This window comes from Salvia splendens, chromosome 5 (assembly GCF_004379255.2).
Source record: "Salvia splendens isolate huo1 chromosome 5, SspV2, whole genome shotgun sequence".
In the NCBI taxonomy this organism is placed as follows: domain Eukaryota; kingdom Viridiplantae; phylum Streptophyta; class Magnoliopsida; order Lamiales; family Lamiaceae; genus Salvia; species Salvia splendens.
The window spans coordinates 30,200,760-30,227,192 of record NC_056036.1 but is presented as its reverse complement, the minus strand read 5'-3'; the positions used below and the strand labels follow the sequence as shown (position 1 = coordinate 30,227,192).

The following is a 26,433-nucleotide window of genomic DNA, read 5'->3' as shown; positions in this document are numbered from 1 at the left end:
CTTATGATAGGTGCGGATGTCAACTTTTCCTTAAGAAGGTTGAAAGCAGCCTTGCATTGCTCATCAAAGATGAATTCCACGTCATTCTGAAGTAATCTAGTAAGGGGCTGGGCGATCTTGGAGAAATCCTTGATAAATCTTCGATAAAATCCGGCGTGCCCCAGAAAACCCCTTATTCCCTTCTGATCAGTAGGGTATGGTAATTTGGATATAACATCTACCTTGGCTCGATCCACTTGGATACCTCTTTCTGAGACCACGTGTCCTAAAACTATCCCTTCGGTGACCATAAAATGGCACTTTTCAAAGTTCAAAACCAAACTCTTTGCTTGACATCTTTCCAAAACTATATCCAAATGGTGAAGGCAAGAGTCGAACGAGTCTCCGTAAACCTAAAATCGTCCATGAATATCTCTATGCAATCCTCAATTAAATCAGAAAATATGCTCATCATACATCGTTGAAACGTACCTGGAGCGTTGCACAGGCCGAAAGGCATGCGACGGTATGCATAGGTTCCAAACGGGCAAGTGAAAGTGGTCTTGTCCTGGTCCTCAGGGTCTACGTAAATTTGGAAATACCCGTTGTACCCATCTAGAAAGCAGAAAAACTTCTTCCCAGCTAATCTCTCCAACATTTGGTCGATGAACGGCAAGGGAAAATGGTCCTTCCTGGTCGCATTGTTCAGCTTACGGTAATCGATGCACATTCGCCAACCCGTGACTAGCCTCGTTGGGATCAGTTCATTCCTCTCATTCTGAACTACTTGGATGCCCGACTTCTTTGGGACCATGTGGATCGGGCTGACCCACTCACTATCCGGTACTAAATAGATAATCCCTAGCGACAACAACTTCAAGATCTCCTTCAATATCTCTTCTCGCATGTTAGGGTTTACCTTCCTTTGAGCATCTCGATGTGCCTTCGCTCCTTCCTCCAACCTAATGTGGTGCATGCAGACATCGGGGCTAATTCTCACTAAATCTGTAAGACTCCAACCAATCGCCTTCTTGTTCTTGCTCAGCACGGTCAGTAGCCTAGCCTCTTGTTCCTTCGTAAGGCTGCTACTGATGATCACTGGATATGAGTTCTCATCTCCGAGGAAGGCATACTTCAAATTTGGTGGTAACTTCTTCAGCTCAACTTGAGGTGAAAGTGTGTCTTCGGGTAGAGGGTTTTTCTTAATCTCTCCTTCTTTTTCTAAATCTCCCTCCGATGGTTCTTCTATACTGGCTGGTAGCTGAAACCCTGCGGCTCCAATGAACTCCGATTTCTGACATAATTCCTTGATTGCTGCTTCTATTTTCTCATCAGTTAACCCTTGGCTACTGATCAGATCGCACCATGCAGCAGCTTCGATGTCAGCCTGCTCACAAACATCTAACGCTTGGAGTTTCTCCTGCAATAGTTCGGTCTCAAGAAAATCTTGGACAAGGGGGTCAATCACATCAACATAACACAAATTCTCAGAATCAATCGGTTTCTTCATGGCTTCATTGATATCAAAAGTGAATTTCTCTCCATGAAAATCAATGCAAATTGTCCCCTCGGCCATGTCCACTATTGTCTTAGCCGTTCTCAAAAATGGCCTTCCTAACAACACTCCACTAGATTCCCTAGCTTCATGCTCACTCATTTTGATCACATAAAAATCAGCAGGATAGGTAAAATCATGCACTCTTACTAACACATTTTCTAAAACTCCCTCAGGACTTATGCACGACCTATCAGCCAGTTGGATCAATACCCTAGTATTCGACAATCTAACTCCCTTCAATCGGTTATAGATAGACAATGGCATGACATTTATGGATGCCCCCAAATCACACATTGCATGTTTGACCTTCACATCTCCTATGGCTATGGGCAGAGTGAACATACCTGGATCGGCTCTCTTGGGTGGCAACTTCTCTTGCACCATGATCTTGCCATCCTTCTGGGCTCTCCCGGCTATGAAGTCCTTTATGAATTTCCCAAGAGGGGGTAGCTTCACGGCTTGGAGGAATGGTATGGTGACATCCAACTTCCCAAAAATCGACAAGTAGTCAACCGGGTTCTCTTTCTTCCTCTTTGTAACAAATCGGAATGGGAATGGTTTCTCCCCTTTTTTCTCCTCTACTGGTTCCTCAACAACCTTCTTGGAGTTTTTCTTGGGTAGTTCCTGGGTCTGAGCCTCCATTTTGGGCTCTACCTCTTGAGGAGGTTCTTTCCTGGTCAGTAGGGTGTCGGGTTCACCTCGTACACTTGGTGTATCATCCAAGAAGAATGAATCTTTCATCCGAGGCATAGTTCTCCCTAATTCTTCCGCTGAAATGGTATCACCTCCTATCTTCGTTCCATTGGATCCTCCACCAGGTTGTTTCGGTTGAGGCGCGTCATAAGTGGTTCCTGACCTCAACGTAACCTTACTCACATTTGCCTTTTCGGGCATTTGGACTGTAGATGGAAGTTTCCCTGCATTTCCCTTCAAATCACCCACCGAACTGGCCAGTTGAGCTAACTGTCTATTCATCATATCCATGTTCGCCTTATGTTCCTTCTGGGCATTTTGCATCCCCTGCACGACTTCATTATGGGATTGCAATTCTCCTTTGATACTCTGTTGTGACGCTAGCATTTCACCCATCATGTCCTCAACGGATCTCCTTGACCTGTTCGAGTTTTGGAAGTGACTTGGCCCTTGGTGTTGATAGTTCTGGGAATTTTGCTGGCCTTGATTAGGCGGGTATTGGTTATACTGGGCAGGAGGGGTGTACTGATCTTGAGGATATTGATTCTGGTGCTGGCCTTGGAATTGATTTTGGTTCTGATGGTTTTGGGGTCCTGGGTTTGGCTGATTTTGGAAGTTTTGGAAGTTTCTCTGGTGGGGTGGCACATAGACAGGGTTCGGGTTTTGTGGGTTTTGGTTTTGGGGATGTTGGTTTCTTCCTGACCAGTTGGGCTGGTAGTCTGGGTTTACTGGTCCACGGTTAGGGTTTTGGTTCGGATGAGGGTTATACTGGTTCTGACCTTGGTTCTGATTTTGGCTCCCGTCACCCCATCGGAAGTTCGGATGATCCCTCCATGGTGCATCCCGTTGCCATTGAAGTACCCCGCAGCATTAACCTGCTCCATATTCCCGAAATCATTAGGCTGATCATAGTTCGGTCCTTGATTTCCCTGCTCTGCACCCTTGTAATTCCCAGCTGGGGAAGGTGGTGGAGTGCTCTTCTCGATCGCACTCAGAAGTGACTTCTTCAGCTCATCCATTTTCAAATCCATTTTCTGCTCCAGTGTATTTTCCTGATCAGTAACCGAGGCAACGGCAGCCCGCCCTCGGTTGTATCCTTCCCTTGAATGGTCATACTCTTTCTTTGCATTCAGCAGCTTCCTTAGAACTCTCTTTGCTTCGCTAACCCGCAATTGCGTGAAGCTTCCTCCTGACGATGAATTTGCCAGGTTCTTGGTTACCGCGTTCATGCCTTCGTAGAAAGTATGATGTACTTCAATGTCCGCCATGCGATGGTTGGGACATGATTCCAAAAGACCCATGTATCTTGCCCAATAATCACTCAAGGGCTCATCATACCCTTGCTTCACATTAGTTATTTCTCTCTTCAGCGCGTTTGTCTTGGATGACGGAAAAAACTCGCCCAGAAATGCTGACTTGAAATCGGCCCAAGTCTCAATAGAGTTGGGGGGCAGGCGCATGAACCAGGTGTTAGCTTCCCCCTTGAGCACAAATGGCAAAGTCTTCAGCCTATAATCATCCTTAGTTGCTCCTGCTGGTCTCCTCTGCGCCCTACAAATTTTGCAAAACTCATGAAGAAACTCATACGGCCCTTCGTAGCTCTTCCCGCAGTACGTAGGCAGGATCGCGATCACATGAGGCTTCACATCGCAGGCGGTTTGCCCTGGAGTAACGACTATGGCTTGCGGGGGTTCTCCTTCAGTGTGCGCGTTCAGCATCCCGATCTCCGGGTCCTCATCTCCCTGGTTGGCCATTTCCCTTGGGTTGCCTCCCAACCGTGGTATCTCTTCTGGTATCGGTCCCTCTATGGTGCCCTTCTCTTCGTCACTACTCGTGCCTAGGTCAGACAAGGTGGTCGACAGGCCAGAACGAGTGGTTACGAGTATAGATCCTCGCTTAAGTATCTTCGGTCTCCCCTGGTCAGGAGCCGAACTGCTTCTCATAAACTGAAATGAAAAGAAAAGAAAAAGAAGATTATGCACAATATATACGCCAAAGTATCACACACAAAAGTAACTAGTACCGCCATCCATCCCCGGCAACGGCGCCATTTGAAAGGACCTCAGGGCGCTTAGGTGTCGTTCAAGCAAGGATATATCCTACTGGTCAGGATAGAGATCCTAACTAAGCCTAGACCCTGGTTTCAAAAATTCCTCAACCCACTTCTACTGATCAGTATAGTGGTGGTAAGGGTCGAATCCCACAGAGATGGTGCGTTAAAACTATTGTGGTGATATTCTGGATGGTTTGGTTAGCTACCACGCTCGGGTTGAGTCTCTACCTAGGCAAGAACTTAAAGGTAATTTCCTACTGACTGGAATGGGGAAAGAAGTGTAGGGGTGCAGCTGTGTACGTGGAAATAGGGGGACATTTTTATAACAGAAAATATTTGGAAGGTACGAGATTCTATTTTGGGCTAGACAGAATATTCAGAGGGTAGTGGTGGTCATGGTGTAACATCCCAAAAATTTGTATGACCTTTATTTAATAAATGTCGGTTGGAAATTTCATTTATGAAATTTAAATTGTTGCTACGTGTTTGAGTTTGGTTATGTGGAATAAATCATCATGGGGGAATTGGAATGAAGTGCTAATTAGATTTTAATGTGGGGAGTCAATTTAAATAAAATCATGCATCTTGTTCTAGCCAAAAAATGGCTATTGTCGGCCCCTCCAATTATTGAGAATTTATTCTTTCTTAGATTTAATTAATTGTTTTGGGATATTCATCCAAATTAAATCCAATTAAATCTTGCCACATTTTATTCCCTCGCCCCAATTGAATTAAGAGTTGAATTATTTCCTTGTGGCTAATTAAGCCAATTTTCGGTGTCCCTATTTTTTAGAGGAGAATATATTTGTTTCTTATTTTGTGGAATCCCTTTTATTCAATGAAATACCAAATTAATACCTAAGTCAATTAATTGGGGATGTGAATATTTCCTTGTGTCGCACGCCCCATTTTGGTTAATTTCCTTGTGCAAATTTATTTAGTTGTTGCCTATTTTATGGGAGTCTTTTCCTATAAAGAAATTACCAAATTTAAATCCTATTCTATTTAATTGAGGATTTAAATAATTTCCTTGTGCAATTCCTTATGGAATTTTCGTCCCTTCCTCATTATTTTCCTACTTGGAGATTTAATTTATTTTGTTCCCTTGTTTATGGAATATTCACTTTTATTTCCTAAGTTGTGAATATATTCTCTCCAAGTAAATACCAAATAAATTCCTTGTTATGCTCTACATGGAATTTTCGAATTCCTCCCCATCCTACATGCCTATTTTATTCTTTTAATTATGGGACTTTTATTTCATTTGGCCATTATGTTATCCCTCCATAATTAATTAAATAATTCTTTAAACTTTAACCTAATCCTATACAAACACCTAAACTAAACCCTAGCCCCCATCTCCCTCAAAATTTCGTGCCTCCCCCCTTCACTCTCCATCCTCTCCAAAAACTTCTTCCCTCATTGTTTCTTGCATCAATTGGAGTGGATTTTTCAAGAGTTTCGACGAATCGCCTCCATCCTTGTTCCTACCGTTCGTTTTCGTGATTCGAAAAGGTATAACTAAGTTTTTCTTCTCATCTCTTCATTGAAACATTATTCTTGAATCCTACATGCATATAGAGGGTGTAGGATTAATAGATCGAAAAATTTATCGGTGGGAAAGTGTGATTGCATAAGAACTTTGATAATATTGTGTTTTTGATTGAAATCATGTGATGTTGGATTGGAATAGTTGGTGAATGATGTGAGTTCATGTGCAAATATGTGTGTGAGAAACTTTTAAGCATGATTATGTGTGTTCGAGCATGAAAAATCGATGTTTGTTTGATGGAAGATGAAAACCCTATTTTCGATCTATGAACCTGAAAATCTGTGGTGCACGACCAGTGACTTATGATCTGTGATTGACCTATCAAACGAACGAATTTTGCTATGAAATATTTACTGAGTAAACTTCAAGATGTTTTCTGTGTCTCGTGTGAATTTCAGCCCGTTTTATCGAAAAATGAATTTTTAATAAATTTTTGAAGTTGACTGCGCAAATCTGCCAGAAACGTGAGTTCTCGCCAAGAATGTTTCGTTTTCTTTTTGTCTGACCAAATGACCTCCGATTGATGTGATTCTTGAGATATATGAAAATTTGAAGTGTCTTCTGTATTGTGTTAAATTTTCAGCTTTTTTTGGCATCGTATGAATTTATGGTGAATTTTTCAAATGAACTGCGCAATACTGCCAGAAATTGTATGTTCCGACCAGAGAGTTCAATATGTGATATGACTGACTAAATGACGTGATTTCGATATGAAAATTTTCATGGATGAACTTGAATGTGTCCTCTGTATCGTGACCAAAATTTAGCATGTTTTGAGGTCGGGTGAATTTAAAGTGACTTTTACAAAACGGTCGCGCAATTCTGCCAGTTTTCTGCCTTGATTAAATGACACTTATTTTTCAAGTTTAAAAGTATTGTATGATGCATGTATGTCCAAGGAATGTGCTTAAATGTTGAAATCACTTGTGATAAGTTGAAATGTGTTACGTGTGTTTACACCTTTGAGATGTATGTCGGGTTTGGGAAATTGAGGAAAACGATGAGAGAGAAACGATAGGACATGCATAGTGATATGTTGTTGTGTGAGGCTGACTTGTGTTGTCGTTGACAAGGGTGTTGTGTATTCGTGAACTCGAGGATCGAGAGTTGCTAAGTTGGGTTGTGATTTTGCTAAGAGAACGAGGTGGGCTTTCTTTTCAAACCTCTTTACTTTTCCGAAAAATATTATGTGGAGATATAAGGGTGGTTTAACTGTTATGTCATGTCATGATGTTTTTGTTATGAGATTGTGTGCCTGATGCCTAGTTCGTATGAGTTTACTCCGTTAGGCTATATGGCTGTGTTGTGAAACGAATTCGGGTCCGAGTAGGGCCGTAAACCCTATCGGGCTGTGTACACTGGTGGGATCGTGAGCCGTCCTTGCAAGTCGGCCGGTCTCGTGGGCGAATAGTGTGGCCACACTATTGTCGCACTGTGGTTGTGATTGATGGATTGATGTGAAAAGTGGGGAGATAAATTGTCTGGCCAGACTTGAATATTTTTGTGTTTCTCGTGATTTTTTTAATACATAAAACTCGAGATCACTGGTATGGATGACATAACTTATTAAAATGTTTTCGGCATGAGCCCATTGAGTACAACAAGTACTCAGCCCTGCATATTATTTTTCTTATGTGCAGGTTGAGCGGGATGTTGCGGTGGATGTTGAGCTGGCTTGAGAACGTAGGATACGTTGTGTCGTCATACATAGGCGTAGTCCTTGACTCTCCTTAAACTGTATTTTCCGCTGCTATAACTTGAACCATGTCTCAAGACTTTAATCTTTTCTTTATGCTTTGTGTTTGAACATGTATGGTGGTGATTAGTTTTTAAACAAGTGTTTACGTTGTCTTTTGAAAATGATATTCTTCGAGATTTAAGTTAAATGTTTGTTTTACTTTAGTTATTAATGGTTGTATTTCTTAAGTCTAATTTTTTTTCCGTTGTCCTTTTTTAATGTATTTTTCTTATGTCTTTTCAAAAAAAAAATATAACCTTAAAATTTTTAAACTAAGTTGTTTTCCTTTCTTTAAGTTAATTAAGTTGATCTTCTAAATTGTAATCCATGCATGTCGGTCACGATCGCCGCGTTTGTGGTACCCCTTGTATGGGCGGTCGTGACACATGGTGACTAGGCTGACAGATCTGCAGGTTATAACTAAAAGTAAAGGACAAAAAGCAAAAAGCATCTAAAAAGCAAAGTGGTCCCCAACATTAGACATGGACATCATCTTCTCCAACAACACAAACTAAAATCAGAAAATGCTTCCAGATTCAACACGGAAACACAGTTTATCAATTCGCGAACACAGATCCACAAATAAGAACACCAAATCTGAAATCCAAAACACAGAAAATGCAACTCCGCGAACTGGTCAGCAGGAAAACGAAAACGAACTCAAACAAGACTTCACATGCAGCGATTCACTCATGATCAATAGTTCCACATTTAACTAAAGGAATTTTGACGGAAACAAAGAAAGGAAAGTTTCACCACTTAAACACCAAGGAACCTTAGATCTAAGCTAACTAGGCGGAGTAGGAAGGAAAAGAAATCAACACCATAACCGAAACGGAAATCAACTTCATATCATAAACACGTTCAGATCTTCCACAAGTACTTCAAAAACAGAAAATATCCATAGCAAACAAAGATCCAACGTAAGGAAAGCAAGTAAATTAAACTACGAAAGCGAATAAAAGTGTTTTGCCACTCCGGGCGATAGAATCTCTAAGTTACGGTCTTGCTGGCAGGAACGGACGATTTGGAACTCCGGGAACATCTAGATCTTCAAGTGACCATGGCAGTGGCGAGGAACGAGATTCAGGACTGGGCTGAATGACTGAACTCCGTGAGAATTCTACCTAAGAGTGATGATGATGAATTGGTTGATGATCATTCTCTCTCCAAGTGGCTTCCTTTTATAGGGAGGCTTACCCTTGATTTTTAGGGTAAGACCTTGCGGTGAAATGACTTCTTTGCCCTTAATTGTGATTGAGCAGTCCCAGCTATCCTCCTTCTCCATCTCGAGCCATTTTTGCATGTATACTGGTCAGTACGTAATCGCCCTTTTCACTTGAAGTGTCTGAAACTCTGCCTACTTGCTAGAACGCTTACCCTGCACGCTTAAGCAACTAGTTTTGCAGATATAATTCAATTATGCACATCATACTGACCCGTAACCTAGGCCTAGAATACGACTTATCAATGATGAGCTTGAGTTTTTATATTTTTTTTTCCAATGAGGGGAAATAATTAATAGGATCACGCAGTTATTCTTTCTCAAGTCAATTCATTGAAAAATTCGGCCCTCCCTAATTATTGAAATTGTACTTCTTTTTGTGGATTTAATTAATTGTTTTGGGACAGTATTCCAAATTAAATCCAAACCAATGGACCTTAAATTACACTACATGAAATTCGAACTCCATCTTTTTATCCTTGGGAGTTTCGAAAATCTCCAATAGGAGATTGGATTATTTTTCATTTGATTTAATTGGTGCTTTATTGACTCTCTTCTTTTGAATATAATCCAATTAAATCATGTTATATTTTATTTCTTCACCCCAAAATAAATAGAGAGTTGGGATTTTTGCCTTGGCTATTTGAGCCTAATTTTTCGGCCCCCTCCAATAAATTTTGGAGAATATTTTATTTATTTCCTATTTTGTGGAATCCTTTTTTTTATTCAAATAAATTCATATGTCTAATTAATTGGGGGTGTGAATATTTTCCTTCTATTCTCCTCCATATCACACGCCCCTATGCTTATATTTTTCCTTGTGGGAATTTAAATAATTGTTACCTATTTTATGGGAGCCTTTTCCATAAAGAAATTACCAAATTTAAATCTCATTCTATTTAATTGGGGATTTAAATAATTTCCTTGTGCTTTCCCCCTCAAATTTTCGTCCACTACACTATTATTTCCTACTTGGAGATTTAATTTATTTTTGTTCCCTTGTTTATGGAATATTCACCTTTATTTCCTAATTTATGAATATTCTCTCCAAGTAAATATTGCTATATTTCCTTGTAATTAAATCAGCAAAATTTTGACTTCCCCACCTTCAAACCACACGCCTACTTTTTATTTTAATTGTGGGAATTTTATTTTTTTATATATCTCCCCCAATTTAATTAATTCCTTATGTGTGGGATTTTAAACCTAACAAATAAATAGCAAATAATCAAACCCTAGCCCCCATTCACCTCAAAAAATTCGTCCCCTCTCTTCTCTCCCTCCCCCACACGTTTTTTTTCCATCTCCCCCACTCTCCCATCTCCAAAAATCCTCCATCCAACTCGTGTTCTTGCAATCCGTTGAAGTTATTTTCGAAAGTCTCCGACGAATCGCTTCATCCATCGTTTCTACCGATTCATTTTGTGTCAAAGAAGGTATATTGCTCACTTCTTATCATCCTATCCGTTTTGACCATGTTCTTGAGTCCTACATGCATGTAGAGGGTGTAGGTTCGATAGATCGCAAGTTTTAATGTGAGGGAAAGTGTGCTTCGTAAGAACTTGTTGTTTTTGCGTTGTTGTTTGAAATCTTGTGAGTTGGGTCGATTTATTGGATGAATAATATGAGTTTGTATGCAAATATGTGTATGAGGAACGTGTAAGCATGATTATGTGTTTTCGAGCATGAAAAATCGGTGGTTGTGTTGTGGAAGTTTAAAAACCCTATTTTCGAACTTGAACCAGAAATCTGTGATGCACGACGAGTGACTTATGATCTGTATTTGACCCATCAAACGAACGAATTTTGTTATGAAATTTTTACTGCGTAAACTTCTAGGTGTTTTCTGTGTCTCGTGCGAATTTCAGCCTGTTTTATCGAAAAATGAATTTTTTAATAAATTTTTGAAGTTGACTGCGCAAATCTGCCAGAAACGTGAGTTCTCGCCATGAATGTTTCGTTTTCTGTTTGACTGACCACATGACCTCCGATTGATGTGATTCTTGAACTATATGAAAATATGAAGTGTCTTATGAGTCGTGTTAAATTTTCAGCATTTTTGGGCATCGGATGAATTTATGGTGAATTTTTCAAATGAACTGCGCAATACTGTCGGAAATTGTATGTTACGACCAGAGAGTTTAATATGTGATATGACTGACTATATGACGTGATTTAGGTGTAAAAATTTTCATGTATGAACTTGAATGTGTCTTCTGTATTGTGACCAAAATTTAGCTTCTTTTGAGGTCGGGTGAATTTATAGTAATTTTTACAAAACGGTCGCGCAGTTCTGCCAGTTTTCTGCCTTGTTAAAATAACTCTTATTTTCAAGTTTAAAAGTATTGTATGATGCATGTATGTCCAAGGAACGTGTCTAAATGGTGTAAGCACTTGTGATAAGTTGTAAACGTGTGTCTTTACACCTTTTTGACGTATGTTGGGTTGGGGGATTGAGAAAGACGATGAGAGAGAGACGATAGGACATGCATAGTAATATGTTGAAGTGTGAGGCTGACTTATGTTGTCGTTGACAAGGGTGTTGTGTATTCGTGAACTCGAGGATCGAGAGTTGCTAAGTTGGGTTGTGAATTGCTAAGCGAACGAGGTGGGCTTCCTTTTCAAACCTCTTTACTTTTCCGAAAAATATTATGTGGAGATATAAGGGTGGTTTAACTGTTATGTCATGCCATGTTGTTTTTGTTATGAGATTGTGTGCCTGATGCCTAGTTCGTATGAGTTTACTCCGTTAGGCTATATGGCTGTGTTGTGAAACGAATTCTGGTCCGAGTAGGGCCTTAAACCTTATCGGGCTGTGTACACTGGTGGGATCGCGAGTCGTCCTTGCAAGTCGGCCGGTCTAGTGGGCGAATAGTGTGGCCACACTATCGTCGCACTGTGATGTGATTGATGGATTGATGTGAAAAGTGGGGAGATAAATTGTCGGCCAGACTTGAATATTTTTGTGTTTCTCGTGATATTTTCTTACTACATAAAACTCGAGATCACTGGTATGGATGACATAACTATTATTTAAATATTTTCGGCATGAGCCCATTGAGTACAACAAGTACTCAGCCCTGCATATTATTTTCTTATGTGCAGGTTGAGCGGGATGTTGCGGTGGATGTTGAGCCGGCTTAAGTACTTAGGATGCGTTGTGTCGTCATACATAGGCGTCGTCCTTGACTCTCCTTAAACCGTATTTTCCGCTGCTATAACTTGAACTATGGCTCAAGACTTAATCTTTTCTTTATGTTTTGTGTTTGAACATGTATGGTGGTGATGAGTTTTAAACTAATGTTTACGTTGTCTTTTGAAAATTTTATTCTTCAAGATTTAAGTTAAGTATTTGTTCAACTTTAGTTTTAGTTGTTGTATTTCTTAAGTCTAATTTTTTTCCCGTTGTCATTTTTAAAAGTATTTTACCTTATGTCTTTTCAAAAAAAAAAAATTTAACTTTAAACTCTTTAAACTAAGTTGTTTTCTTCCTTTAAGTTAATCAAGATGTTCTTTTTAAATTGTTATCCATGCATGTCGGTCACGATCGCCGCGTTGTGGTACCCTTGTATGGGCGGTCGTGACACAAAAGGATACTGCTCAGCCCTTTGTATAAGGGACATTCGCAGTTCAAAATTATTAGCATCAATGCGAGGGCCTTCAGGAAAAGTAATTGTGTTCCCATGATTAAACATATGCATCACGGGTACTATTTCTTTGTTTTTCTTCTCCTGCTCCTCGCGGGCAGCCTTCTCTGCATCATTCTCCTCTATCAACTACTTTACTTAGGCATGCAGTTTCTCTAACTCTGGTCTAGTGTTGTCCCCCATTGCGCTTTGATCACTTCTTATTCTCATACGTGTCTTCTCAAATTCGAGATCGAGCGGCTCTAAGATGTTCTTCCCAGAACGCGTTCGCATACACAACTTGTCGAAGACAGAAACGATGATAAAACTAAAATTAAAAATTAAAAGCAATTAAAATCCAAAGTAGTAAAATAGTCCGTTTGAAAATAGCAATCACGTAGTGAATGTATCCCCCGGCAACGGCGCCAAAAACTTGATGGACTTTTTATTAGCACTAAAAATACCTGCAAGTATACAGGGTATAAATAGTATAGCTAAAGGTCAATACCGGATATCTAACCCAGGGAAAACAATCATAGACTGTCTACCTTTTACTAAGCTTCTTCTCTTGAATAGAAACTTAGAATAGAAACGAAGTAAGAACAAAATGATATTAAATAAAAATGAATTGTATAACCAAAGTAGTTACTAACACATCCCTAGAATTCTATGAATTTAGTTACATATGATAGAATAATCTAAAGACATAGTTTTTAGGGAAATCAAAAGAACATAAGAACTAAAGCAAATAAAACCCAAAGGTTGAATCCTTGTAGCCTTGATTTTCTCTTGAATCCTTCTTCAAAACCCTTGCAATTTGATAAACAAAGATGAACTCTCAACTATTATGCTCTGGAATTATGTAGCAAAAAGAAGATGCTTGTTGAAGAGGTTTGAGGGGGTATATATAGCCATAAAATCGTGCCCTTTAATTATGGAAAAAAATAGCCAAGTATGGTAAATTTTGAGGTGAAAGTAGGTCAAATCTGTGCACAACATTTTCCCAGCGGGCCGCTGCACCTTGGCCAGCGGTCACTGTGGGTTGATCAGTAGCCTCTGCCTCTTGAACAACGGCTGCTACACATTGTTTCAGCGGTCGCTGGCAGTCATCCCGTAGCTTCTGGATCTCCTGGAGCGGTCGCTAGGCGTGTTCCTCTTTTAGCACAACTTTCCCAGAGCGCCGCTATTGGCTCAGCGGTCAGTGGTCGCCAGCGGTCGCTGACTCGATTTCAGCGGACCGTTGGACGTCTCGAAAGCTCTAGATTTCCAACTTCGACTTTTAGCTATCTTTTTAGGCTCAAATATGCACATTTATCACAAAACACGTTAAAATACGAAAATAGATAAAATATGCAATTAATGGACGTGTAATACAACTTTGACACTCAAAACGGACCAAATAAGGGCCTTAAAACAATGCAAAATCCGAGTTTATCGGACGGAGGGAGTACTATGTTTTGTGCGACCATCGTTCTTTGGTTCGTGTATGTTTTGATGTGATGTCATGTTTGTTTGATCGATAATTAGTGCTTGGATTAACAAAAAGGTACTCCCTCCGTCCCTGAAATTTTGTCACATTTTTTCCATTTCCGTTCCTCCCACAAAATTTGTCACATTTATTTTTTTTACCATATTTAGTAGTGGATCCCACATTCCACTAACCTATTCTCACTCACATTTTGTTATAAAATTAGTACTTTAAAGTATGACTCACATCCTACCAACTTTTACAACTCAATTTTCATTATATTTCTTAAAATCCATGCTCGGTCAAATTGTGACATATTTAAAGGACAGATGGAGTATTAATTTTTTGTTTGTTCGGACGTTGTGTTCGCAAATTAAAATACATGGAAAATAAGAACAATTATTTTCCTAAGTCCTTAGGACTTAGAAATAAATTACTTTTGGGCTTACCTAAATAATTAATTCCAGCCCAAATAATAAGTAAATAACATCTCAACAGGTAGGGTAAACTAAATATGCGATGTGTGACATGTGTGCAACAATGTAAATATACGCTCGACTCCAATTCATAAAATTAAACTAATTATTATTCAATTAAGCTTGCAGGCACTGATGGGCCATGCGGCTCAGCTTCTTCTCTGCGCGATGGGCGCGATGGGTTGATCATTGTTCGGATCGTCGACTGCCAACAGTATATTGATATTGTCCGCTTTGGTTAAGTCGGGACGAATTTGTTTTTTTTTTCCCTCTAAAAGGCCTCAAACTGATTAGGGTTGGACATGAATTATATACACCTTTCAACATCCCTCAAACACCTGAAGTGGAATAGATTTGTACTCAACAATCATCATTAGGCTCGGTTACAGGCGCGGGTGCATTACTAGTAGTCTCGTATCTGTTTCCCCAGCCATGCTTCAGATGAAGTTAGGTGGGGCATATAGGGATGTCAATCGGGCCAGCCCTACTCGGGCTGCGGGTCAATCGGGTGCGGGCTAATTGGGTTGTGATTTCTTTCGGGTTATAAAAGTTCAACCCTAACTCTAAAAGCTCAGGTTTCGGGCTAGCCCAACATGTTAATCGGGTTGCTGCCGATAATATTAACATGCGATCAATCCAATAAATAATGATTAATATTATTTATATTTATACAATGTAAAACATTTAATTATGATATATTTGACATATATGTTTAAACTCAATCATAAACAAGATCAAATACCAATATTTGAGATATTTCGTGGAATTTTAATGCATGTTTTAGAAATTTAAATATTTTTTTAGTGAATTTGAAAATTTTAATTTATTTATCAATTAATATATTAATAAAAATTTAATATATAATTTGTATATTTAATATAAAATTGAATGTTGTTTTTTAGTTATCTATATTATAAAATTAATCAATAAAGTGTCGAATTAGGAGTAAAAAAAATAGAATAATAGAAATTTTATAGGGTTTTCGCCCATCGGGGTTTCGGGTCTGGCCCTAACGGGTTGCGGGTTAATCGGGTGCGGGCTAAACGGGTTTTGATTTTATCGGGCTAGAAATTTCCAGCCTTAATCCTATAAATTTGGCGGGCTATTCGGGCCAACCCATGAGTTGCGGGCTACATTGACATCCCTAGGCATATCAAGATGCAGATTTTGCAATTCATGAACCAAAAGGTTTTTTCCCCGCCAAGGCCTACTACCTATGTGTTGGTGAAATAAACAAGCAATGCTTATCTCCATACTATTCTAGGACAGAAACATTGCTTATTGATAATTTTTCTTCTACGCATGTTGCCACCAATAAATCAAGTCTTTTATGTCCATTTGATGTATATTTTCTGGTTTCATTTTTCTTTCATAAAACATTAAAATGGAAGCAAAGGAATATTTTTTAATATCACACCAATCTTTATTACACTGCAGGTCGTTTAAAGTACTTTGTTAAACATGGCAAAATGAAAGTTTTAATCCTGAAAATGATTGACTCCTTTTTCTTTACATGAAAAGTATAGTAGTTTTTGGATTTCTGATGCTGATTAGCTCCAGTTGGAGAGTTAAGCCCATGTCTACGTTTGCTCGGATTTCGCGGCCTCTTCATGTTAGTTATTTGTTCTCTCATATTGCTCTGCCGAAATCTGTTGTGGATGCAAGCTCTGTAGTCTCCTGAAAGCCAAGTCTCTGGCCTTCTCCGCTCCAAGTTTCTCGTCCGCAGATTTTGAAACTCGCCTCTCTGAATCTGAGATTCGCTCGTTGGCTTCCTGTTTCAGACGTCCGTATTCCACTTGACTCAGCTGGATCATTACATTCGCGGCCTCAAGAGTTATTCAATGTAGTACAACGCTTGAGCTAACGAGGCGTGAAAGGCTCGTGATTCAAGCTCCACTGCCTCACAAGTGAGCTCAAACGTCTCGAGCGTCTGCCTCTTGAGTCGCAGCCCTAGCTTTGAGATGTTCCGTCTCCTCCTGCATCGCGTGCACGTCTTGATTCAAGACGTTCATTTTCATCTGCATATTATGCTCTTCGTCCTTGGCCGACTTGATGCACATCTCGGTCGTTCCCAGCTGCGCTTGAAACTCGGAAATGACACTGTTCGCATTGGCAACTCTGGCTCTCGTTGCGTTTAACTCGGCTTGACTCTTTTCGAGCTCATCGATCAGCGGTCGAGAGTCTAGCCATGACTGCACGGCTTCTTCATTAGCTTGTTTGAGATCTTCCATTGCCTTTTCGAGTTCTGCAGTTTTTTCTGTTAATAAGTCGTTGCTATCATCGCCTTGTTCAACTGTGTTTTCACCCATTGCTTTTTGTGTTTAAGTGTACAATTGATTCCATCTGATTTATAGTAGTGTTGATTGAATAGTATACCTTTTATTGGTGATTTTAGCATTGTTATCATAAACTTCATTCTATACATTTGATATATCTGTATGTCAGCTGATATTCTAGTTAAGATGTTGCCGCAGCTCCATTTAGGAATTTATTACATGTAACAAGTTAATTACTGCCGAAAGGCGAGCTTAAGAAATAACAATAATTGGTTGTTGACTCATTTAAACAAGAATTTAGGCTGAGGTTTAAATCAAGTATTGTTAGTCTAAAATTAAATACAACTTAGAATAAGGTGACATAAAATGCGCGATTTTGGTTAGAAAAGCGTGAATCGAATTGCTTAATGGTTTGATAAGACTGCCAACATACATAGAGTTAGTTAAGGATATCAATTCAAATGAAACTGATAAGTTAGCTTCACTCGTGAATCCGTGAGCCGAATGTCGGTGAGAGAAATTTTATTTAATTTCAATGAGAAGTAATAAGTATTGAGATATGGATGGTTGTTGAACAAAAGGAGTAGAATGTATAATTCCTCCCTCCGTCCGCGAATAGACGTCTCATTTCTTTTCAGTATGGGTTTTAAGAAGAGTGAGTGGAAAAAAGTTAGTGGAATATGTGTCTCACTTGTATATATTAGTTTTATATGATACTCTCTCGGTCCCATAAAAATATGTACACTCTCCATTTCCGTCTGTCCAATAAAAATATGGACATTCCATTTATGGAAAGTTATCCCAATATATTACCCATATACATCAAGTTATTTACGACTTATACCATCATCAAAACACTAATAATAATGTGGGTCTCACTATCCACTCACACTACTTTAACTACTCTTCTCCTCATCTTTCTTACGTTACCAATTTTTTCTTAATTCTCGTGTCATATCATCCGCCCATATTTTTATGGGACGGAGGGAGTATGTGAGTGGAATGTGGGGCCTCTTTATCATTTATAGTAATAATGGACCGGGACTTCTATTCGCGGACGGATGGAGTACATGAAGAATCATGGCTACGCAGAAATCATAAAATTTATGATCGAATTATAAGTACATTCGCAATAAAGCAGACTATACATCCGCCCTATCTCCATTTTTCATATGCCACGTCAACATTTTGTCTTGCGGCCCATACACCTATAATAGCCCGGACTATACACACTGACTATAAATTTGTCCTATCTTTTGACAACCATTTGTATTTCTTTTTTATTTTTTGTTTTCAAATAAAATAAAATAGCAAAATAAAACATATATTTTAGTGGACAATATGAAAATCTTCGTGATATTAAAAAGACAAAACTGTAAAACGCTAAAATAACTAAAAAAGCTAAAAGCAAGTTTCAATGGTTATTACATTACCAAACTTTTTTTCGATCACATCGTCCTGGAGGAGAGAATAGGCTTTTTGGTCACGCATTGTAGTCCACTGTAGGCCAACTGCCTAATTGCAGTGCACTTCTGCAGTATCGACAGTCCGGTGTGCCGTTGGCATCAGGATGCTGCTGGAAGTATTCATCACGTGCCTCCAACGTGTTAACAATGCCCATGAAAACCTCACGCCGCATTTTAAAACGCAGGTGAAATACTGTCATGCCCCACCATGGTTCCGAGGCAAAATAGTCCGCGAACAGCCATTCGACAACTATGACATGCTCTCAGAAGACCGACTCCCAATGTACGATTGACCTCGTGACCAGTTCTGCATGTTGTTGTCATTGTTGTTGGACCATGTACTCGTAATAATGCATACCGTAATCCAACATGGCCTGATCAATGGCCCGATTTAGGACTTCCAAAGTCGAATTGTCACCGAGATTCATTTTACTAGACTGAGGGAGAAGTGAAATGGGCAAAGAGATTGGAAGGTGTGAGAAATGTAGGTTGAAATGCGGTGTATTTATAGAGTGAAAAATGGGGAGAAAAATAAAAAAATCATTGTCCGGATGCCCGCAATAGCAGACAATCACCTAGAGAATCGATCGTCCGTCCTTGGGTCGCGGACTATGTGAAGGGTGGGCAGCTGCGGCGAGGGCTTGGGCGGATACCTACTATAGTAGACGATAGCCCGACAATGTGATCGTCCACTGTTGTAAATACCCTAGGAATTCAGTACAATTTTCTAGAATAAATATGATTTGCTATAATTCACGGTTATTCTATCATGATTTAGTTTTATAATATGAATAATATGAAAAATATTGAGATATAAATGGGTAAGATAACTACTCCCTCTGTCCCAAGGAAGATGACCCATTCCTTGGGCGGCACGTGAATTTATAAAACTTTATTGTGTGTGTTAAGTGGGAGAGTAAAGTAAGAGAGAGGGAATAATGTTAAGTGGAGAGAGTGGATTAAGAGAGAGTGAATAAAATAGAAATAAAAATGTTCCCATCTATAGTAATGAGTCATCTTAGGTGGGACAAACTGAAAAAGAAAAGTGGGTCATTGAAAAGGCACGAGTTTTCGCAATTTTAGCAAATAAGGGTAGCACAGACGGACCAAGAGAAGCTAATCAACATATCTAGTCAACTCTTAGACAATCTACCTGTCGTTGGAAGCGCAAAACAGAACAAAACTCGCTTTTCAAGACATTAACCCACAATACTATTAATTAGTAAATGGAAGTAAGGGTCGATCCCACAGAGATGAAGTGTTTTCATATTTGATGTTGACATTTGGGGGATGGCTGCTGCCATGCTTCCAAGTGGGTTGAGATTTGATTTACTAAACTGAACGACTTAAACTAGTTTTTACTTAACTGATCAACTCAAACTAAATTGCATGTTAAACTGACTGTTTGCTCCTAACTTTGGACTGATCAACCTAGAAATCAACTGAACTAAACTGAGAGACTCATACTAGACTTTCCTGAAATGGCTAAACAAGAATAACTAGAAAGGTGGGGACCAAATCCCTTAACTAACCGACATTAGAAAAGCTTCAAAAGTAAAAAAGAATAAAGCTGCAATTCTAGATCTAAATCCCTAACTACTTCATCTTCTTCATCACATCTGCAAACAACCAGGACGTAACATAAACTTGAGCACTCAGCAAAGGAAATAACCGGAAAGATGATATAAAAAGTAAATTCAACTATAACTACATGATTTATCCTACTTGTTCAACTTAAAACAGAGCGTGACCAGCAGAAATCATAATTTCTGCAAAAATCAAAGCACCAAACTCCATATCTATGTAATCTAAAAGCAATCCCCGAAAATCCAACACAATCAAGCAGATCTAAGAAAATGGAACGTAACTACCGAAATCTCATTATCCTACATTCCCAATTGCGAAAAGCATCCAATCAGATTTAAACAAAGCTGCTCGAACAGTAAACCAACCAAAATATGCGAAAGCATTCATGACTTAAACTTGATAAATTCCAACAGAATCAGCTCAAAACAAAGACACACATAAGATGAACAGTACTGTAGAATATTTCAAACATCAAATGCAAATTAACAAATTCAGAAGTTGTTTCACAAATACGAAGTTCTAAATTAAGAAATACTTCAAAGTGAAATTGTAGCAGATAGAAATTTAAACTATTGTTTCTTCGTCCTTCTCGGACGGTGGAACACAGACACAACAAACTTAAAACGGAAACACCACCACAGCCAACTACTAAACCCCTATTTCCAAGTGTGTGGAATGAGAACGTGAGGATTGAAGAGTAAACGTGAGCTTCCTAGACTCAGCTCGGGAGAGAGCCGATCATAAGTGTTGCCTCAATCTTCCTTCCCTTCCATATTTATAGGGAGACATGAGGCTCAGATCCCTAGGGCACTCCTCTTCCAAAATGTCCGTTCTGCCCTTCTCTTAAGGATCTTTTAAAGTATGCTCCATCTCATTTTGTTGCTACTGCTCTCGCTCACTTGATCAGTTTGAAGTGTAGTGCAAAATTGCTCCCTTTCCTCCTTGATCCGTTGTCCGCTCATTTCTTCAAGCAATTCCTAATTCAGCGGATTCTTTACACACCTGGCTCAAAATCACTCGTCAATTTCCCAAAATTTACCAAATTTCATCCCAAAATAGATGCATGAAACGAGCCATATCAGTTATTTTCAGTGAGATGGAAGGAGTACCTTATAAAGGAATTGAGAATGATACCTTTCATTTCGAAAATCTATTTGGCAAGATTAAACACCATTATATTATGAAATCTAGGGATCGTTGATTGATAGTTGTGGTCATCTATGTTCTAGTTATTATTAGAAGACATCTCTATAGACTATATATAGTCTCTCTGTTTCATTAATGGTAAAACATTTACTTTTGGCAATGAAATTTATATAAATTATTTTATAATTTAAATAAAGAAAGAATAAAATAAAATAAGTAATATTATTTCTACTTTAAAAAGTATACGATTTTAAATGGGAAACACTTCACAATTAATGGGATGATCTAGATAGATATATTGGATGGATATGTTCGGTTGCACCGCTATTTGTAGAAAGATTAGACCAGCCGCGTATGAATTAGAGCATCCATAACCGTGCTCTTGTCAGCGGCACGGTTGTGGGTCCGGCCCCACTTTTTCTGCCTGCTCTCTGGCAAGAGCACAACACCCACAGCTGTGCTCTTCCGCAAGGACGAGCACAATTAATTTAAAATTCAATTAAACAATAACATTTCAATAATACTAAAATTCATTAAAAAAACCTAAATAATATTACAAATGACAAATAAAATAAAAACGACATAATTAAAATCCTAAAAAATTAAAAATTACAAAATTAAAATAAAAAAAATTAAAAAAACCACTACGCGTTCCCGAATTTCGCCCACATGTGTTTGATTAGGTCTTCTTGTAGTTGATTGTGGATTCGGGTATATCGCATTGTGTGCCTTGTCTCGATTCTTTGGCCGACCGTCGTATGCTCGTCTCGGCGTGGGGGAGACCTCGATGTTGAGCTTCCGGCTTCGTCCTCATCGTAGAAGCTAGCCACCCTCGGCCCTTCGTCGGCTATAATCATGTTGTGTAAGATAATACACATGAACATGATGTCGGCGATATTATTCACGTACCATAGCCGAGCCGGGGTATTCACCGCGACATATGCTTCGTAAGCAGCACGATGTTGTTCGTAGTATTCTTGTTCTTCGCGTTCCGCTTCCGCCATAATATGGGTGAAATCCATTTGAGGTTTTGAATGAGGGATGAATGTGTTGATAGTTTGTATGAGAATTAAGAATGAGAGATGAATGGGAGATGAATTGATGTGATAAATGGATGATGAATGTGTGTATTTATAGATTATTTTGGGGGAAATTTTTTTTAAAAAAAATAAAAAAATTCAGAAAATACGGGAAAAAACGGCCATATTTTTGGGATTTGGAATTTTTTTTTAAAAATCATTTTATATAATTTAAAAACGATTTTTAAAATAAAAAAAAATAATTCAAAGGCAAAGGATATGCCGTTGCCCAATCATAAGCCGCCACGTCGCCTGCTCGCTGGCACGGCGCTGCTCGATGCATCGAGCAGCGCCGTGTCAGCGGCGCGAGCGCAGCGGCGGCGGTCCTCGTCCTCGCCGCTGGCACGGACGGCGGCCTTCACTCCCACCACCGTTGTGGATGCTCTTATGGGCAGACTTTCTGCAACTAACACAAAGATGGGGACATCTCAATTTATATTCATAAGCTTTCCTAATTTTCGGTTCAAGTCCATTCCATTGCCCATCACACATGATATCACAAAGTGCATGGAATAAATGAAATCACGAGTAATCCATTACAAACCATAACTGAAACTAGAATTAAATATACATATTCAATTAACCTTGTACTCCCTTAGTCCCATAAAAGATGACAAACTTGTGGGACGACACGAGATTTTAGGAGATTTTATTTTGTATGATAGGTGAAAAGAAAAAAATATTAGTATTTATATTATTGTGAGAGAGAACTTTTTCTAAAATCTAAATGAGACATTTTAATGGGATAAACTAAAAAGAAAAGTGAGACATGTTTTATGAAACGGAGGTAGTAGCAGTATTATTAGCCAAAGAAAAAAAAAGTACTGTATATATTAAAATAGTAAAGGTCTATAAATTAAAAATTACTATTGTATAACTAATTGGAATGGCGAAACTTGTTCTCATCAGATAGCAACTTGGCAAATCGAGCCAATGCATCTCCATTAGTACCCTCTCCTTGAACCGGGACCGGCCGGCCCGTCTCGAGATCCACCCTCGAAACCGGCTTCTTCAGCAGATCCGCACCGATTTGCACAAGCGTTTGCAAATTCTTCTCGGTTGCAACATCCAGTGAAGACGCATCCCCCACCAAGCCATCCTCCTTTTCAAATCAAACGTTCAATTTATTGGAATGCATTCTTTTTTATGGAATTTTCTCATAATTGGTAAACTATGGAGTATTATTTTCTTCAAGCAATATGAATAAATTTAGCTAGCTATTTGTTTCTCGTTTTTACTCCATAATTCGTTTTAATATCTTCCATACTATAGAATATGAGTAATTAAAAAATATTGGACCACTAAATTTTCATAAAATAATTTATTTTCTAAAATAATCATTCTGATTAACATGCTAAATATCTACAATTAAGTATCTTATTTTGATTCGGTTCAGAGTTTCAAAAAAAATAAATGAAAGTTAGTAAAAAAAATTTAATGGAATATAAATAAAAATTTAATTTATTATTAATTTTAGGATAAAATACTATATTAAAATTACTTAGTGAAATGTTGTATTTATCTATAAAAATAATAGTGATAAAAATAAAATGAGACTTAAAAAATGTATATGAGACAACAAGTCGTGGATTATTTTTAGAGGGAGTATGTTTTTGTTCTTGTGGCTATCATTATTAATTTTGCAAATTAAAATGGTTAACTAGAGCCGTACATAGATACAATAAAATTATTGAATAAAAATAAATAAAAATTATCCCAATTCTTTGTATATAAAACTATGTTTATTCAATTTCTTATCCATCCTAAAAAATTAAATATACTACTTTGGTCTCACAATGACGATTTGTATCCTTTTTTATATGCCCCATTTAAAAGAATTGAATACAATTACTCCCTCTTACTTTATTTATTTTTCTAACTCGTGCCATGTATCAACACATCGCTTACGACATGAAAAGAGAGAGTACTAAATACACAAAAGTTAATTTTTGTAAAAAAAAACTTTTTTATACATTACTAATATATACTATATGCATTAGTCTCACTACATGTGAGTCCTATTAGTTTTTTTGGCCGTTCAACTGTGAGTCATTTTTTAAGCAAAACAACAATATATATATTATCTATAATTCTATTCTATGTTATTAAGCGATACTTTATAATTTTCGTGTCGAAAATAATTGTCTCATTTATGGCAGGACGATAAGTGTTTAAACTAACACTGAATTTTCTTATATTTGGTTTTCTTATGATAAATTTGCAACAAAACCTCAACGACGAGTTTGTTAAAGAACATGTTGCCGATGGATGAAGATTCATTTGTTATTTTGCGTACCTGAATTCGCAGGTAGTTTTGTTCGTTGCTTATTGATTGAAAAACGGTGGAGACATGGATGTCAACCATATCTGAGCTTGCATCTCCATAAATATCAAGCAACGGCGAGGCACCGTCGTTGTATACCTAGCGGAGGAGGCCCCATTCGGCCGCATCCTTAGCATTGTACTTCTCTTCAAGCCGACCGACCCCCCGTGCCGAGGGACAACACCAACATTCTGGTGCTGTCCATGGGCTGCATGTTTGCTAGCTTGAATCTTCCCATCAAATTTCTTTGGAGACTTGTGTTATGGCTAATAGTGTCTGCAGAGACCACATTTTCGAAACTCAATATATTTCGATTCAAATGCTTATTTCTTACTCCGTCCATAAAAAATGGTTTTATTTGCTAACCGTACGAGTTTTAATGAGAAATTGATAAAGTAAGAGTAGGGACGGAGCCAAGAATTCTATATGGGTAGGGCAAATATATATAAAGATATTTTAAGGATTTAAGAAGGGGTATACGTAAAGATAATTTAAAAAATTTGAAATTAATGATCAAAATAGCATATATAATTTTTTAGGTATAACATTAGATCCGGCCATGAGTAAGAGAGAGTATGAGAAAAAGTTGGTAAAGTATGGTGGAATGGAGAAAAAGTGGAAAAAGTATAAGAGAGAAATTTTACATTTTTAGAAATGAGGCTATTTTTTGTTGACATTCTAAAATTGCAAAATGAGACTAATTTCCGTGTATGGAGGAAGTAACATGCAATGTAAGGTAACAATATGTAGGTATTCACGGGATTGTTTGCTGCCACACCGCCATCCACGAGGTCGAAGGTGTGTGTTTGTCCTCCGGCGTCTTTGGTCTCGAAATAGTGAGGTGGGAGATAAGTTGGAGCCGCGGAGGTGCCAAGGCACACATCGGATAATAGAGCATTTTTAGAAACATTTGCTTTACCCTGTGCGATGCACAACATATTATATTAAATTATAAAATAATTGAATTTATTATATAAATCGCCCACTCTAGTTGAACTAGTATGTAAACTTATGTGCGATAGTAACTATATAAAGGGGTCCAGTGCATGGACTAATGTATATAAATCAATGAGTGATCTTAATTAAATTTAAGATAGTAGGGATATACTAATAAACTACGTACATCATTGGTGGTGAAAATAACTGGCTGGAGGCGTTTGATGTTAAAGGTAGGAATAACAAGATTCGTCAATGTGTGGCTTATAGTGAGGTTCCCTAGCAATGCTTGAACCATCTCTTTCAGATACTTGCAGTCGTATTTGGGGCCGCCGAATAAATTCGTCAGCCTCCCCACAAAGCCTCTCCGGCTAAAACCACCCATTAATTAAGACACAATTATAAAAATAAAACAAGTAGTACTATTAATGTGGCATACCTTTTTTCCGGGAAGATTTTGGGGCCTTGCTCCAAGTAGAAGTTAGTGATGTTTGTCGCAGCGTACAAAGGCCGGTTGCCGGGTCCGGGGGCCGTCAGCATGGTGGCGATAAGCCCCCCTGTGCTTGTTCCGGCAATCACATCCATGTAATCAACAATTCTTGCATTCGGACCGTCTAACTCCTATTTGATAACATTAGTGTACATATAGAGTCTCTATTTAAAGATGATATAGTATTTCGAATCTTTGGCTTTAGATATTAACCAGTCAGTAAAATAAAAAGATGGAAATCGAATAAAAATATGAAACCTGGAGTTTGGATTCGAGACGGGCTAGTATTGTTGCCTGAATAATGCCTCTGATGCCGCCTCCGTCGATGCTCAAAACCGTCACCATTTTAGCTCTTGTTTGTGCATATGAAATCGGAAAAACAATCAAGAGGACGACAAGAGCAAGATAGATGCCTTTTTTATCCATTTTTTCCTCTATTGAGAATGTAATATGGAGGAACTCGAGGTGAATGCTTCTATATGTACAAAAGGCCCAACCATATATTGACTTTAATTTTTGTTGTGTTTAATTGAATTTAAAGTTTGTTGGTAAATTTCTACCAGTGCTGTCGTTGTCAATGTGAAACCAAATATGTCATCTTCGTATGTTTCCATTATCATTTGCTCTCAATCAATAACTAATTATTTAGTCCTGGTTTCCAAATATATTGGCGTCTAAAACAAAATTCATATGCAAAAAAAAGTTAAAGAGTAAATTCTGAAATTTTAATTGCCGCTTTGGTTTGGGTACATAAATTTTCAT

At 38.3% G+C, this 26,433-nt stretch overlaps 1 pseudogene; it reads right to left on the bottom strand.

The window, feature by feature from the left end:
* Window positions 1-22,595: 22,595 nt before the first annotated feature.
* LOC121802606 lies at window positions 22,596-26,173 on the bottom strand (annotated as a pseudogene).
* Window positions 26,174-26,433: the final 260 nt, after the last annotated feature.